Source organism: Erinaceus europaeus, chromosome 11 (genome assembly GCF_950295315.1).
Source record: "Erinaceus europaeus chromosome 11, mEriEur2.1, whole genome shotgun sequence".
Taxonomy (NCBI): domain Eukaryota; kingdom Metazoa; phylum Chordata; class Mammalia; order Eulipotyphla; family Erinaceidae; genus Erinaceus; species Erinaceus europaeus.
In genome coordinates this window covers 43,610,207-43,628,727 of record NC_080172.1, presented here as the reverse complement: position 1 = coordinate 43,628,727, position 18,521 = coordinate 43,610,207, and the positions used below count along the sequence as shown (strand labels likewise).

At 40.5% G+C, this 18,521-nt stretch overlaps 1 long non-coding RNA gene across 2 annotated transcripts in view; it reads right to left on the bottom strand.

Annotated features, from left to right (window-relative positions):
• The window catches only part of LOC132541329 (uncharacterized), a 128,491-nt gene that overhangs the window by 12,741 nt on the left and 97,229 nt on the right, over nt 1-18,521 (bottom strand). Inside the window, exon 1 of one of the 2 annotated variants that reach the window (XR_009552501.1) lies at nt 11,865-12,104. The exons of the other annotated variant lie outside the window; for it this stretch is intronic. This is a non-coding gene — a long non-coding RNA (uncharacterized LOC132541329). Of the gene's footprint in view, nt 1-11,864; nt 12,105-18,521 lie in introns of those variants that run through there. 2 annotated transcript variants of the gene reach the window in all.

Here is an 18,521-nt window from a genome sequence, read left to right as displayed (position 1 = left end):
GTCTCTGGGGAAGCTGAGCTCCAGGACACATTGGTGGGGTCTTCAATCCAGGGAAGCCTGGCCAGCATCCTGATGGCATCTGGAACCTGGTGATTGAAAAGAGAGTTAATATATGAAGCCAAACAATTTGTTGAGCAATCATGGACCCAAAGCTTGGAATAGTGGAGAGGAAGTGTTAGGGAGGTACTCACTGCAAACTCTAGTGTACTTCTGCTTTCAGGCATATATTTTGCAGTAGTTTATGGATACGTGTGAACATAAGCTCTCTCTCACAGAAACTGGTGTATATCTAGGTTTTGGGACTTTGTTAGAAAGTGAACCACCTGAGATGAAATTAGAGTATACTATGAAAGGAAAGGTCTCACCCGAGTATTCATTGAACTTTCTAAGGTCACTACAAGTTTGCCTTTTCTAAAATAACATACATTTGGAATCATAAGTTCTTTTTTAAAAATTGTTATTTATAAAATGGAAATATTGACAAGACTATAGGATAAGAGGGGTATATTTCCACACAATTCCCACCACCAGAAATCCGTATACAATCCCTATTTTTTTTTATGAATATCACCTTTAAAAATGGGTTGAGTGCAGGACTATGACAGGTAATATATGAATTAAGTCTATAACATTGATCTGTGTCAGAAAAAGGAAAATGCTCAAAGAATGATTGAGATGTGCCAAGAAGATGTAGAAGTCAAGTTAAAGAAGCTATGAAATATATGACAATTGAAGCATCAAAATAAAAATTGTAGCCATTTAGAATCCAGGAGTCCAAACTTCCCTGAGTTCAATTCCTTCTGATTGGGGTGTTTTTAGTACTTCCCTCACAATATATCATAGCCATAGGAGAGAAAAAGAATAAGTTCAGAGTAAAGATGCCTAGCAGATGTCACTTTAACAAATGGTCAATAATGGGACAAGTCAACTCCCTGTACCTCAATGAGAAAGCAATACAACCTCCCAGGTAACCCTCCTAAAAATTTGTGGCTTGAACTAGGAATAGCAAAGAGGATCACCTGAGAACACAACAAAACAAGACTAGGATTGCTTTAGGAATCCTCTAAGCCAGGGACCAGGAAGAACAGAAGCAACTGGTCTTGTCAGTTTATAAGATACAGTTATTTGTAAATAGCATGAAGTGACACAAATCTTGGTAAGATCTTATATGGCACAGTAAATCCTAACCATGGGATTTTAAAAGTAAACCAAATTCCCAAATAACTTGGTTAGAACAATAATTATCTATTGCCTTCTTAAACTCTAAGACAGCAGGAACCTTCCCCATCCCATAAACCCATATTTCTCCCAGTTCTAGAACCTCTGGGATTTTTTTTTCCTTCATGCTTCTCTCGATCCATACTATTTGATACTGCATATGCTAATCTCAACCAAATCAGTGCAAACAGTACCACCTCAATGTTTCACTACGGAATGTATCCAGAGATGCCAGGCTTAGGAAGACCCAGAAAAAGACACCATAAAGTACTTAATCAAATAGTTTCTACTTAGACCTAGATACCTTCCTCACCCACTTCTTATTTCACTTTCCTCTATCACTGTAAGGCTAACCTTGTCTGATAAAGTAAGGACTACAAAAGCTGGATAAAGGCAAGAGACAGGCATACTATAATAATGGCTCTTTTGGTCACTACCAGGGCACCCCATCATCAGGGAAGCCAAAGATTGCTACATAGATATGATGGACTTAGACCTCTAGTGGATTAGTCCACCATCGCAGGTCATCTCCATCAGGAACCGCATTGTGGACCCTTATGTGGGACTCTATAGGATCTTGCCCTCAAGGTGAAACAACAATGGTGGTGACTGCCCCACTCTTCAAATGGAAGCTGGGTCAACATACTCTGCCACTCGAGGTCAAGACTAGTTCTGAATTGGGTGCAGCCTAGCTGTAACCACGGAATGCGAGCTCAGGCCTATAGGGATGCAGAGGTTACACAGGCTACTGTGCTCAATATGGGCCCCAGATCAGATTGATGAGACCTACAACTAACAGTACTTATATACTTTCCCCAGATGTGGTAGCTACTCTTTTCCCTGATACAACTTTCTAGTCCTATCTCCAACTCTGACACCATCACCCCAGATGATACCTTTAGCCCAACTGCAAGTTTGCTTTCAGGCTTAGGCAAAAATTAGCAAAGTCTTAAGCCCCTTGGAATATACCTAAAATAGATTTCCTAGATTTTCCAACATGAAGACCCCAATTCTCATCTGCTATATTCTTACCTTTAGGTTCCTGATTATTAAACAATTTGTTCTGCTTTATATCTTAATGATTTTCAGTCACCAAGTTGCAGGTGCTACCATGATGCCAACCTGACTTCCCTGGACAGACAGCCTCACCAATGTGTTTGGAACCCCAGCCACCTTCTCTAGAGCCCTGCCCCACTAGGGAAAAATAGAAAAAGACTGGGAGTATGGATCTACCTAACAAAGCCATGTTCAGCAGGGAAGCAATTACAGAAGCCAGACCTCCTACCTTCTGCACCCTATAATGATCCTGGGTCCATACCCTCAGAGGGATAAAGAATAGGAAAGCTTCCAATGGAGGGGATGGGATGCAGAACTCTGGTGGTGGGAATTGTACTCCTCTTATCCTATGGCCTCATTTATCATTATTAAATCAATAAAAATATATATAAATAAAATGTGTGGATTAAAAGTCCTCAAGAGGAAAACTTAGACAAATAAAAAATGAGAGGCATTCTACACAAGAACTGTCCTGTTATCTTCAAAAATGTGAAGGACAGAGAAGCAAACTGAAATACTCAAGAAGGGAGAGAGACGAGAAACAACTCGGTCAAGTAAGTGACTAGAAACTTCATGCTGCCCTCCTGAAGGTCATTTTTGGGACAACTGTCAAAACTGAAGTGGGGGTGTGAGGGTTAGGTGTTGTTAGTGAACCACTGCTAATGTGGTGCTAAGGGCTGTGTGCTGGGTACTCAGAATTGTCTTGTTTGTAGGAAATAGACACTACTTGTGTTTAGTGCACCTAAATTTTATATAGATTTATTATTATTGAAGATTTATTTTATTTATTTTATAAAAAATAGAGTTTCATCTAAGAGGAAGAGAGGAAGTGAGAGAAGTCAGAGCACTACTTTGGTATATGTGCTAGAGATTGAGCCAGGAGCCTCAGGCATGCAAACTCTGCGCTCTACCACTTGAGCTACTTCCCTTAGGAACTTAAAAAAAAAGAATTCTGCACACGTGTATCTGTTATATAAGTATGTGTTCATTCATTTGGGAGCTGGAGAGATAGCTCACTTGCTAGGATGCATGCCTTGCTATGTGCACCATCCAGGTTTAAGCACAGGTACTATATTGGAGGTGCTATAGCATCAGAGGAAGTGGAGTGATGCTGTGGTCTCTCTTTCTTTAAATAAAACCAAAAAACCCTACAGTCATGAAATTATGCATGTGTGAAGCTCATGCATTACATACATAAACAAATAAATAAGAGAAAATACAAGTATACTGAGTCGATCAGCTAATTAATGATTCACATTAAATCTCTGAAAACTTTCTCCATAATTTTGGAATATTTTTAATCAAGTAATTCAAAGATAAGACCAAGTGATACAGCTGAATAGTTATGATGTTCCTCAATTCTTTTTAAATATTTTTCTGAGAGAGATTAGAGCACAGCATAGATCTGGCTTATGGTGGTACTGGGCTTAACCCTGAGACCTTTGGGATCCGAGGCATGCAGACCTTGTACCCTGACTCACTGAGCTATCTCCCCAGCCCACTGAGTTCCTTAGTTGCGAGGGAACCCTCTGTCCTCCTGTAGGGAGTGATGAGGAGGAGGTAGGTTCTGCTAGTGACTCTCTGTTGAGGAGGCTCTGAGAGATCTGACCAGTCACTGCCATTGATCAGCATGATATTGACGCCTGAGAGTTCACTGTACCATGAGAGGAAAAAAAGCAAAGGACTCCAGGGGAAGAAAGGAAGGGAGAGGTCTGGAGGGAACATTGGGGTCCTGGTGCATGATGATACAGGACCCAGCATAAGGATAAGAGTCTTTTACAGACATCTATTTCAGGGAGATCAGAAACTGTGTCTAAGTGTCAACAACTGTGCTGTAGAGCATTAACACCCCCATGCTCATAATATAATAGAAGAAGGAAGGAAGAAAGAAAGAGAGAAAAGAGAAAATAACATGAAAGAGAAGAGAAGGGAAAAAAAGAAAAGGAGAGAAAGGAAAGAAAATAGAGAAAAAGCAAGCTGCCAAGATTTCTGAGGAAAGGGCCTCGGGCTGCAATCTGGTTGTCATGTTTCAGACTCTTAATATGTAAGGTAATTAACTGATGTGAGTCTGCCCTTACTTCTCACACTGGGTAAAATGCTCTAAAGCATTCAGAATGATTCCCTCTAACGATAACAACTGAATAGCCCTAGGATGTGTCAGCTTCTACCATGAAAATGTCTACAAACTGCCCAGGAGCCCATACTGTTAAATTTTCTTCCTTCAGATCTGGCCCAGCACAGGGCTGGCTTGTTCTGTTTAGCCTCTCCACTAGAAAAAGCCTGTGTAGAAAAAAAGAAAAAAAAAAAAGTTTTCCTTCCAAAATAGGGGCAATTGTTCTGGACTCCCACATCCCTTAAATGTTTACCTTGAATGTTGTTGCACAATCTCACAGGAAATGAGGGGTCAAGTATTTTTGATTTCCCTATTCCCCTCTGGTAGAAAATAAAGGAGAAAGTTATTTTTCTAGTTGCTCAAAAAGGAAGTGGCAACAGGTAGAAAATTAGCCAAGGACTCCAGATTACAAATTTGGATTTCAACCAAATTCTCCAGTCATTTCAAGGGAATGAATCTGCATCAGCTTTCTACTACTTTCGACATGCCCCAAGGACATTTAGTACTTGGGAGATGAGCATTTTAACCATCTTTCTGTGTTATCTATTAAAGTCCATCATGACCAAGATGAAGAACTGAACAGAGATTAGCTTCCTTACTAACCAAATGCAAGGAAGGGAAGAGGTAAAGCTCCTCCAATCAGGAGAGAGGTCTGAAGGCTCCATGAGCTTTCCCTCCTTCATTTCAGATTCATTCATTCCTCAAGACCAACTAGCCTCCGACTTTTGCTTCTAAAACTCTTTTCAATGTTTCCATTTTAAAATAAATGATAATTAACAAGTATTTGCACCCCTATACCTATGGACATCTAATCTTTGATAAACAGGCCCCAAGTATTAAATAGAGGAAGGAGGCTCTCTTCAATAAGTGGTGCTGGGAAAACTGGGTTGAAATATGCAGAAGAATGAAACTGAACCACTTTATCTCACCAGAAACTAAAATCAACTCCAAATGGATCAAGGACCTGGATGTTAGACCAGAAACTATCAAATACTTAGAGGAAAACATTGGTGGAACACTTTCCTACCTAAACCTCAAGAATATCTTTGACGATAGAAACCCAATTGCAAAGAAGACTAAAACAAAAACAAATCAATGGGACTACATCAAATTGAAGATCTTCTGCACAGCCAAAGAAACTATCACACAAACAAAGAGACCTCTCACAGAATGGGAGAAGATCTTCACATGCCATACATCAGACAAGAGACTAATCACCAAAATATACAAAGAGCTTAGCAAACTTAGCACCAAAAAAGCAAATGACCCATCCAAAAGTGGGCAGAGAACATGAACAGAACATTCACTACAGAAGAGATCCAAAAGGCTAACAAACACATGAAAAATTGCTCCAGGTTACTGATTGTCAGAGAAATGCAAATAAAGACAACATTGAGATACCACCTCACCCCTGTGAGGATGGCATACATCAAAAAGGACAGCAGCAACAAATGCTGGAGAGGTTGTGGGGACAAAGGAGCCCTTCTGCACTGCTGGTGGGAATGTCAATTGGTCCAACCTCTGTGGAGAGCAGTCTGGAGAGCTCTCACAAGGCTAGACCTGGGCCTTCCATATGACCCAGTAATTCCTCTCCTTGGGGATATACCCCAAGGACTCCATAACACCCAACCAAAAAGATATGTGTACACCTATGTTCATAGCAGCACAATTCATAATAGCTAAAACCTGGAAGCAACCCAGGTGCCCAACAACAGATGAGTGGCTGAGAAATATGTGGTATATATACATGATGGAATACTATACAGCTATTAAGAACAATGAACCCATCTTGGATGGAGCTAGAAGGAATTATGTTAAGTGAGCTAAGTCAGAAAGATAAAGATGAGTATGGGATGATCCCACTCATCAACAGAAGTTGAGAAAGAAGAACAGGAAGGGAAACTCAAAGTAAGATCTGACTGGGTTTGGAGTAGGGCACCAAAGTTAAAATCTCTGGGTTGAGGGTGAGGGTGGATGTTTGGATTCACTGGGAGGCTGAGGGGGAAGTGAGGATGGGATGGGACACAGTGGTGTTTATGTACACTCCTTTTAACTTGAAGTCATATAAATCACTATTAAATTAATATGAGAGGGGAAAAATTGATTGAATGTCTCAAAATTTTTAATGCACAGACCACAGGCTGAGTCTTTGAAATGTTGAATCTCTTAAAAGCTTAGTCCAGGGAGAACAGAAGCAACCAGTGGCATTACTCTATAAGACACAGCTATATACAAATAATGTCAAAGAACATAAATTATGGTGATGTTGTGTATGGCACAGCAAATCCTAACAAATTTCAAAGTTAACCCAATTGCCAAATAATTTGATTACAGCAATAACTATATATTGCCTTCTTAAACCCAAAGACAGCAGGAACCTCCCACTTCCTCTATAGAGCTTGTATTTCCCCCAGTCCTGGAAACTCTAGGGTGGGGCTCACTTTCCTGCATGCTTCTCTACATTCATACCAAATGATATTGCATCTGCTGATCCCAACCTAATCAAAGCAACTAGTACCATCTCAGCATGCTTCACTTTAGACTGTGTCCAGAGACATCAGGCGTAAAATCTCAACCCTTCAGCCACATTACTTGGGTGAGACCTTTCCCTTCATAGAATTTTCTAATTTCATTTCAGGTGGTACACTTCCTAACCAAGTCCCAGAACCTAGATATAGACGCGGTCCCATGAAATAAGGCATATATTCACATGTATCCATAAATTAGGGCAAAATATATACTTGAAAGCAAAAATGCACAATAGTCTGCAGTGAGTCAATAAATGAAGCAAGCAAGTAGAAAAACTTAAAAAGTTGCTGGTGGCACGCTAGGACACTCTATATATTCCTCCCATGAATTTTCTGACAAATTACAACAGGTTATAGACTCCACCACAAATAGTCTTGAGTCACTACAGAGCCCCTTATGGGACCCTTGATTAGTCTTCTGTTAATGATTACCTTTAGACCCTTTATTTTCAATAAGATTACTGATTTTATAAAACAGCAAATTGACTCCTTGGCATCAAAACCCTTACAAACACATTATCATAAATTTGATTTGGCTGACAGAGGCCTGGCTGAACCTGAGGGTGACAGACCTCCTTTATGGATGGCATAAAACTCAGATTTGTGCATTGAGGCATCCAACCTTGGCAGGGCAAAGACACCAGTAAGGGGTGCGAGGCTAAGCACTGCAGGGGGAGGACCCTATATAGTCCGCCTCTGAGTCCCCCGTGAAGCAAACCTGATTTGCATGGAGGTTGGTGTCAGCAATAAAAATTTTGTGCCTTGAGGTTCTTTTCACCCTGGAAACCGTGGCTCTCCCTCCCCTCCCCAAAAGACACCAAGAGCCTTGTAAGATGTGGGAAGATTGGTTTTATATTTACCCCGTGGAAGGAATCAGGTCAATACTTCTCCCCTCTGGTTAATGCCCACTGAATCTGCTGTTAAGGTCTCTGCCCCTCACCCTCAATTGCTCGCCTCAGATAAATTGTACGGAAGGGAGGAGATGCCAGGAGCCATTCCTTGCTTGATAGAAGATAAGCCTTGAAACAATGAAAGCCCTTGAGATAAGTTTCCAATTTCCTGTAGGAAGGATGTTTGCCAGAAATTAAGTGACATACCATATAGTTATAGTTTAACAGAAATAGTTTCAGTCATGTTGCAAGGGACCCTCCACCACAATCCCCGCCTCCCCCTTCCCCCAAAGCTCCCCCTTCCCCAAAGCCTTATAATGCCTGTAATAAAATTTTGCAGCTTGATCAGAAAAAAAAAAAAACTTAAAAAGACACCATAAAGCTCATAATGAAATAGTGTCTACTTAGACATAGATACCCTCCTCACCTGCTTCCTATTACACTTCCCTCAGTCACTCCAAAGCTAACTTTATCAAAGTAAAGACTACAAAAGCTGAACAAGGGCAAGAGACTAACATACTTTAATAATGACACTTTAGTTACTATCAGGCCACCCCATCATCTGGGTCCCTAGTCGGGGAGTCCTGAGATTCCCAAACAGACAAGATGGGCCTAGAGCTTGAATAATCCCTCTCTCCATTTTTACTGGTCATCTCTGTCACAAACAACACAATAGACCTCTCTGTGGGACTCCATAGGACCTTGCCCTCAGCATGGATCAACAATGGTAGAGACTGTTCCATCCTCCAAAGGGAGACTGGACAACATACTCTATCTTCCACCTGAGGAAGAGGGGTTCTGAAATTGGGGCAGCTTGGAACATTCCTATTCATGACCACAGAATGTGAGCTCATATCTACAGGCATGCAGAGGTCATAAAGGCTCCTAACCTGAATATGGGTCCCAGATCACATCAAATCGATGGGGTTTACAATCAACAATATTTATACACCTTTCCCATATTTGGGAGCTACTCTCTTTCCTGATCCAGCTTTCTGGTCCTTTTCCCAGCCATGACATCATCTCCCCAGACAATAACTTGGATCTACCTGCATATCAGATGTTAGACTCAGGAAACAAAACAAAACACTAGTATAGTCATGGGCCCTTTGTAATATACCTAAACTAGACCTACTAACTATCTATAAAACTGAGACCCCTAAATCTTCATCTGCACTATTCCAGCCTTTAGGTTCATGATTAGTCAACAATTTGTTTGGCTTGATATGCTAACTTTTCTTTCAGCCACCAGGTTCCAGATGCTACTGTGATGCCAACCAAACATCCCTGGGCAGACGACCCCATCAATTTGTCTTGGAGCCCCAATTCCCCAGAGCCCTGCCTCACCAGGGAAAGAGACAGATAGGCTGGGAGTATGGATCCACCTGTCAACGCCCATGTTAATCACAGAAGCCAGACTTTCCACCTTCTGCACCCCATAATGTCCCTTGGTCTATGCTCCCAGAGGAGTAAAGAATAGGAAAGCTATCAGAGGAGGGGATGGGAAACGGAGTTCCAGTGGTGAGAATTGTGTGGCGTTGTACCCCTTTTATCCTATGGGTTTTGTCACTGTTTTCTTTTATAAATTATCTAAAAAAAAGTATTTGCTTATAAAAAAAGCTTATTTGCTTTTTTGCTTAAAAAAATAAGTATTTGCTCAGATGAATAGTCCAGCTGAAATGGAACCAGAGGTATGAATTTGCTCACTGGAATCCAGAGCAAATTTCTTCCCTGGCTAATACCAAGTCAAGACACAAAGTAGAATACTATCAGGGAGTCGGGCGCCAGCACAGCAGGTTAAGCGCATGTGGTGCAAAGCGCAAGGACCAGTGTAAGTAACCCAGTTTGAGTCCCCGGCTCCCCACCTGCAGGGGAGTCGCTTCACAGGAAGTGAAGCAGGTTTTCAGGTGTCTCTCTCTCCCCCTCTTTGTCTTCTCCTCCTCTCTCCATTTCTGTCTGTCCTGTCCAACAACAATGACATCAATAATAACAACAATAAAACAACAACTGCAACAAAAGGAAATAAAAATAAATATCAAAAAAAAGTAGAATACTTTTTAGGACATTTTGACTCTTTAATTACCTTTGAAAGTGGCACAAAAGTGGAGTATGGGTCGGCCTGTCAACGCCATGTTCAGCGGGGAAGCAAATACAGAAGTCAGGCCTTCCACCTTCTACATCCCACAATGACCTTGGGTCCATACTCCCAGAGGGTTAAAGAATAGGAAAGCTATCAATGGAGGGGATGGGATATGAAGTTTTGATGGTGGGAATAGTGTGGAGTTGTTCCCCTCTTATCCTATGGTTTTGTCAGTGTTTCTTTGTTATAAATAAATAAATAAATGAGAGTGGCAATTTTTTTTTTTCCTAGAGTGGAATTCTAATTTTAAATTGACCGTTGTAAAGATTGGAGGTAAGACCTAAGTTTGTTTTGATGAACTAAGGCCTTGCACATGTTAAACATAATCTCTCTGGAACCACTTTTTCATTCAGATAGAGAGACATAGAGAAAGGGAGAGACACAACTTCAGAACTGGCCCCAGTACTATGATAAGGCAAGTATTCTAGGATACCAGGAGAGCTATTCTTCCAGCTCACAGTAACAATTTTTTTCTTTTAAATACTGAAAGTAGCACTATCGTAACTAAACCAAATCAGTGGTTTCTATAATACTTCTACAAGTAAAATCCAGTTTCAGGAGTATGTGGGTTCAAATTCTGTCTTTACTACTTACTGGGAAGTACATAACCTTTCTGTGTTTGCAAAATATGGGGGAAGCAGGAATACGTATCTCATAGGATTCTGTGAGGATGAAAAGAGTTAATACAAAGACAATACTTGCACATAGTAAGAAGTAAATGCTAATAGTCATACTTGCCATGTTGGTATAACTGGTTAAGAAAGAATTTTGCATTTGGAAAAGAGTTTGACTAGTTTAAAAAATGGAAAAGAACATATCTGTACATAGACCAAAGATTTGAACTATCAAATGGGTTCTTATAAACTTTAAAATTCAATCTGCTGGACAGGGGTAGATAGCATAATGGTTATGCAAAGAGACTCTCGTGCCTGAGGCTCCAAAGTCCCAGGTTCAATCCCCTGTGACACCATAAGCCAGAGCTGAGCAGTGCTCTGGTAAAAATAAATAAATAAAATAAATAAAAGAGAAAAAAAATTCAATATGCGTTTTCAGACCACTAAGACTTCTCTATTATTTTCCCAGTGACATGTGTGTCTTTTATTTTTTATATTAATTTATTTATTTTCCCTTTTGTTGCCCTTGTTGTTTTTCATTGTTGTTGTAGTTATTATTGTTATTGATGTCATCATTGTTAGATAGGACAGAGAGAAATGGAGAGAGGGGAAGACAGAGAGGGAGAGAGAAAGAGACACCTGCAGATGGCTTCAACACTTGTGAAGCGACCCCCCTGCAGGTGGGGAGCCAGGGGCTCAAACAGGGATCCTTACACTGGTCCTTGTGCTTTGTGCCACATGCACTTAAGCGGCTGCACTACCGCTGGACTCCTCCACCTTTTATTTTTTTAAGATTTTATTTATCAATGAGAAAGGAGAAAAAGAATCAGACATCACTCTGGTACATGTGCTGCTGGGGATTGAACTCAAGACCTTATGCTTGAGAGTCCAATGCTTTATCCATTGCACCAACTCCCAGACTACAATGTGTGCTGTTTTTTGAAGGCTCATTCCTTTATAAATTATGCAAACTGAATTCATACTAGTTTGTGCAAGAAGAGGTACAGTGGGCCCAGTAGCCACCTCACAGGAAAGGCAAGGGTACAGTTTGCAGCAAAAAGGCAAAAAGGCTCAGATTTCTGTGCTGCTGCCATGTTCCTTCATTCTTGTCCACTAGAACAAAGTAGCAGGCAGTCAATTAATGCTTGAAGCCACTTAAATGTCACTCTTCTGTAGATTCTCTTTATGCACAGAGGTTTCCACCCATATTCTTAACTATTTCAAGAGGAATGAACTTTCTCTGCTAGACTTAGCTTAAAGAACTATATATAATTGGTGTATGTTTTAGTTATTCCAATCACATACCAGATTCTAGGGATGGCTCCTGGTGGGGAAAGAGTGGACAGAAGATGGAGACCAAGGGGCCAGGAAGGAGGCCCAGCAATAGAGCTTGTGTCTTGCATTCACCATGTCTTGGTTTCAATCCCCAGCAACGAACGTATCACAGCAAGAAAGACAAAAACAAGCAGAACATCATAAAGAGCAGAGCAGTGCTCTGGTTATCTCTTTCAATAAAAAGAGAAGAGAGAGATTAAACAAGGTAACAGCAGAGAAGGTGAAAAACAAAACATTGAACATATATCTCAAATTCATCTGTGGTCCCTCATGTCTGTTTGAAAGTTCTAAGAAAAGTCTTTTTGCTGGGGCCCTAATTGGGGAATCCTGAGATTCCCAAACAGACTTGATGAGCCTAGAACTCGAATAAATCTCTCTCTCCATTGTTACTGGTCATTTCTATCAGGAACAACAAAATAGACCTCTTTGTGGGCCCCCATAGGACATTGCCCTCAACTTGGATCAACAATGGTAGAGAATGTTCCATCCTCTGAAGGGATGATGGACAACATACTCTATGCTACACCTGAGGAAGATGGGTTGATACTGGGGCAGCATAGAATGTCCCTACTCATGACCACAGAATGTGAGCTCAGATCTATAGGGATGCAGAGGTCACACAGGCTCCTAAGCTGAATATGAGCCCCAGATCACATCAAATCTATGGGGTTTACAGTCAACAACATTTATACACCTTTCCCATCTTAAGGAGCTACTCTCTTCCCTTATCCAGCTTTCTGGTCCTTTTCCCAGCCATGACATCATCTCCCTAGACATTAACTTGGATCCACCTGCATATCAGATTTCAGGCTCAGGCAACAAACAAACAAACAAACAAACAAAAAAAAAAACACTAGTATAGCTACAGGCCCCTTGAAATATAACTAAAATATGCCTAATATCTAACTACAAAATGGAAGACTCCCCCCAACACTTCATCTACATTATTCCAGCCTTTAGGTCCATGATTGCTCAACAATTTGTTAGGCTTTTTATGTTAACTCTCTTTTCAGCCACCAGGTTCTCAGATGCTAGCAGGATATGATCAGACTTCCCTGGACAGACAACCCCACCAATGTGCCTTGGAGCTCCACTTCCCCAGAGCCCTTCCCCACTAGGGAAAGAGAGAGATAGGCTGGGAGTGTGGATCAACCTGTCAACACCCATGTTCAGCCAGGAAGCAATTACAGAAGCCAGACCTTCAACCTTCTGCATTCCACAATGATCTTGGGTCCATACTCCTAGAGGATTAAAGAATAGGAAAGCTCAGGGGAGGGGATTGGATACGGAGGTCTGGTGTTGGGAATTATGCGAAGTTGTACCCCTCTTATCCTATGGTTTTGTCAATGTTTCTTTTTTATAAATAAAAATTTTTTTAAAAAAGTCTTTTTAATACATGTTGCTCAGTGTTGCAAAGAAAAGGATTGTTTTCATTCATCATGCACTGACACTGACCACCTCCAGGTCTCTGAGGACCCATCTGGGGGCATTTTCCAGGGTTATTTTCAGAATAAACAAGGCTTGAAATGGCAGCTTCACCTGCCCACTGCCTACAGCCTCACTTCTCTGCTCTGGGTGGGAAGAGAAACTCATTGACCTTCTGCAAATATCAACACAATCAGTTCTCTAAGGAACCATAATTTGTATTTCACAGTGAACTCTCAAACCTCCAATGAAAAGGCACCTGTTTTATTATTGTGTACACTGCTTTGATATGGACAAGTTTCAACAGTATACTTTGATGGCTATTAACAAAAGAATTTCATATTCAGAAACTCTTTAGTCAAAGGGGTATAGTAGCAGGGTCCAAATAATCAGAGGAAAGGGGACTTTTTTGCCCAGATATATAAAGGGGCAGGGCTCAGAAATACTCAATGTGATTGAGGATATTTTTGGCTGCTAGTATGACCTGCTAAATTAGAAACACCCAAGGCCTGGAAATGGAGTTTTAAAAAATGAAAACAGAACATTGCATGTTATAAGTATTCAAACTACCCAATTCATCATGTACACATACACCAGGGGAGAAGCTGTGGTCTCTGCTCTGAAAGATTCCTAGACCTTCCATTGCTCCCCTTTCTGAACATGCATGTGAAGGGATGGGTGTGTGTGGGCGGTTATGGAAGTCTTCAGACTTGCTGTGAAGTGAGACTTGCAATTACCTTCCCCTTTGGTGCTTCAGAAAGTGGTTAATGGTGTCCTGGTCAAGAAGGATGTGGTGTATAAAGGGGACAGTAGAGAGCTGGACAAGATATATCTGAACCCAAAGATCTCCCTATTCATTCCTAGATAATTTGGCCCAGTGTGCTGTTACTGTGGTGTCTCCTTCCTAATTTTTTTTTAATAGGTGAGATTAGAATTGCTCAAAGAGCAACATTTCACATTATGAGAGAGTCTTGGGAAGACTCTCTGCTCTTCATCGCTCATTCACTTGTTCATTCACTCATTCATTCTAGGTTTCTCAAGAGCCTACAACTTGCTTGGATTTTGCTGAGTACAGTGAGGAACAGAAGAGACAATTCCTTTGTCTGTTTGCAACTTGTAAAATCCAATGAGGCTGATAGGTAAAAAATAAACAAAAGAATGAGTACATCATGACATATGGAAATATGAGTTTCCTGTCCTCTGTTCACTTCTAAGTTTGATCTTCAGTTGGTCAGTATGGTGATAGATAGACTCATGTCATGAAAAGCTTAGTCAATTTTTTAAATTTATTTTTATTATTGGATAGAGACAGAGAGAAACTGAGAGAGAAAGGGGAGAAAAAAGGAGAGAGACACCTGCAGCTGTGCTTCACACTCATGAAGCTTTCCCCCTGCAGGTGGGTACTGGGGTCTTGAACTTGGGTCCTTGCACACTGTAATGTATGAGCTTAACAAGGTGTACCATTGCCTGGCCTCAGAATAGTCAATTCCTTGGGGTCCTCTAGTTCAGGGGCTTACAATATTTTACAAGATTATTTCCTTTGAAATAATCTGATATTTTTCTTCGGAGACTGGTAGGTTTTTTTGTTTGTTTGTTTGTTTGTTTGTTTGTTTTAGCTGCAATAAAAGTACTGTTGCTAAACAGAAGTTGCACTTGGTTTCTGCCTATTGTTCCCTAAATGTCACATGTTCCATCTGACTTTTTGAGGGGAAAAGAAACCACCAAGTTTTTGATATTGAAAATGAATTGCAGGTACTGGAACATGAATAGACACACTGGCTAGGGAATAGAATTGAGATCCCAGAAGTAAGCCCCCACACCTATGGACATCTACTCTTTGACAAAGGTGCCCAGACTATTAAATGGGGAAAGCAGAGTCTCTTCAACAAATAATGTTGGGGAAAAAATGGGTTGAAACATGCAGAAGAATGAAACTGAACCACTACATTTCACCAAACACAAAAGTAAATTCCAAGTGGATCAAGGACTTGGATGTTAGACCAGAAACTATCAGATGCTTAGAGGAAAATATTGGCAGAATTCTTTTCTGCATAAACTTTGAAGACATCTTCAATGAAATGAATCCAATTACAAAGAAGACTAAGGTAAGTATAAATCTATGGGACTACATCAAATTAAAAAGCTTCTGCACAGCAAAAGAAACCAGTACCCAAACCAAGAGACCTCTCACAGAATGGGAGAAGATTTTAAAAATATATTTATTTATTTACTTTCCCTTTTGTTGTCCTTTTTTATTGTTGTTGTAGTTATTGTTGTTGTTGTTGTTAGGACAGAGAGAAATGAAGAGAGGAGGGGAAGACAGAGAGGGAGAGAGAAAGATAGACATCTGCAAACCTGCTTCACTGCCTGTGAAGCGACTCCTCTGCAGGTGGGGAGATGGGGGCTCAAACTGCGATCCTCACCAGTCCTTGTGCTTTGCACCAGTGCTTAACCCATTGTGCTACTGCCCAACTCCTGGGAGAAGATCTTTACATGCCATGATAATATCAGACAAGAGGCTAATAACCAAAATAAATAAAGACCTTGCCAAACTCAACAACAAGAAGACAAATAACCCAATCCAAAAATGGGAAGAGGACATGGACAGAATATTCACCACAGAAGAGATCCAAAAGGCTGAGAAACACATGAAAAAATGCTCCAAGTCTTTGATTGTCAGAGAAATGCAAATAAAGACAATGAGATACCATTTCACTTCTGTGAGAATGTCATACATCAGAAAAGGTAACAGCAACAAATGCTGGAGAGGTTGTAGGGACAAAGGAACCCTTCTGCACTGCTGGTGGGAATGTCAATTGATCCAACTACTGTGGAGAACAGTCTGGAGAACTCTCAGAATGCTAGATGTGGACCTACCCTATGATTCTGCAATTCTTCTCCTGGGGATATATCCTAAACACACCCATCCAAAAAGATTTGTGTATACCTATGTTCATAGCAGCACAATTTGTAATAGCCAAAACCTGGAAGCAACCCAGGTGTCCAACAACAGATGAGTGGCTGAGCAAGTTGTGGTATATATACACAATGGAATACTACTCAGCTATTTAAAATGTTGACTTCACCGTTTTCAGCCCATCTTGGATGGAGTTTGAAGAAATCATGTTAAGTGAAATAAGTCAGAGACAGAAGGATGAATATGGGATGATCTCACTCTCAGGCAGAAGTTGAAAACCAAGATCAGAAGAGAAAACACAAGTGAACCTGAACTGGAGTTGGTGTATTGCACCAAAGTAAAAGACTCTGGTGTGGGTTGGGGGGAGAGTAGAGGACCAAAAAGGATGACAGAGGACCTAGTGGGGATTTATTGTTATGTGGAAAACTGAGAAACGTTATTTATGTACAAACTATTGTATTTACTATCGATGTAAAACATTAATCTACCAGTAAAGACATTTAAAAAAATAAATAAATAAAGGGGAAAAAAAAGAAAATCAATTAAAATTTAAAGCACTGCACCCAACACTAAAAGAGTTTTAAGATGCATCCCCTCCTCCCCCAAAATATAGTCTTCCCAGGATGGCCTTTTCACTACTTTTCCTGAAATCCAAATGTCAGTGTTCTTCAAAGAATTTTCAAGAGCCCTGTCTGCATGCTATCAGCATATCATCTGAATCATCCCACATGGGGCTGTCTGTGGAGCAAGCAGAGGCACCAGAAGTTTTCTATGAAATAGACTTCACCTTTGTACCTTGTTCCAGCATTTTCAAAACCCTTGGAATTTTCTGAATGATGGGAGTGCCTTTTGCATTCATAATGATCCCAATCTGATTATACCTGATAATAAGGTGACTTAAGGTGTTGTCCCCAGATAGTCTGTGGTGGGTCTGGTCACCAGAATGACCAGTGGAACACTAGGCCCTATCTACTCACTTTCAGGGGAAGTATTGAGGGCTAGATATTCAACTCCAGGAAAAAATATATATAAAATTTAAAACTATATTTAGTAAAATACTTATTAAGGGGACTAATAGTTTACAGTAAATACAGTTGTTGGTACATGTGAAAAATTTCTAAGTTTTCTGCAAGACACTCTCACCCCCAGCCTAGGTCTTCCTCCACCATCATGTACCAGGATCTGAAAAACCCCTCATCCTCACAGTCCTTTACTTTGGTGCAGTACACCAAATCCAGTCCAAGTTCAAATTTGTGTTTTCCCTCCTGTTCTTGTTTCTCAGCTTCTGTCTATAAGTGAGATCATCCTATATTCATCCTTCTCTTTCTGGCTGATCTTACTTAACATAATCCCATCAAGCTCCATCCAATATGAGGTAAAGTAGGAGAATTCCTCATTCTTAATAAATGAACAGTATTTCATTGTGTATATATATCATAGCTTTCTCAGACACTCATCTATTCTTGAATACTTACATTGCTTCGAAGTTTTAGTTATTACAAGTTGTGCTGCTATGAACAAAGATATACACAGACCTTTTTGGATGCGAAACTATTGAACAGATCTGATGAACTCTCAAATTGGTGAAGATGAAGAGGTTCTGGGCATGGGGTTGGGGGGTGCAGTGAGGATGTGCTCCTAGAAGGTATGGAAGCCCCATGTAGCCCCACAACTTACACTGTGCATTTTTTTCCACTTGGCTATTTCTGAGCATTATCCCTTGAAATAAAATAGTAAAGCTAAACATCCTTCTTCTGAGTCACTCTAACAAATTCACAGAACTGATGAGGGTATCCCCAGTTTATAGGTCAAAAGTATGGCCAGTTGGGATTTGTAATTATCATCTGAAATAGTTACAGCCTTGGGGCACTGAGTCCTAAGGCTGTTAGTATCAGAATTAAACTGGATTATTGAACACAGTTGTGGGAGAATCAGATAATGTGTTTGAGCACTGGAAAACACTCAGAGCCCCCAAATCTCAAGAATGGGTTCTGGACTTATAAGTCAGGGTGTGGCATCCACTTCAACTCTCACATGTCATCTTACGTTACACCAACACTTTCAGCAAAGTTATATGTGGGATTTTGCTGTTGTTGTCATTAAGGAAAATGCAAATACAAAATAAACAAGCCCATTTAAATCATCCCAACTACATTTTCTGTCATATAAAAAATAATATTACATGTGTAAAGACCCAGGCTCAAGCCCCTGATCCCCACATGCAGGGGGAAAGCTTCACAAGTGGTGAAGCAGTGGTGCAAGTATTTTGCTCTTTATCTCTCTCT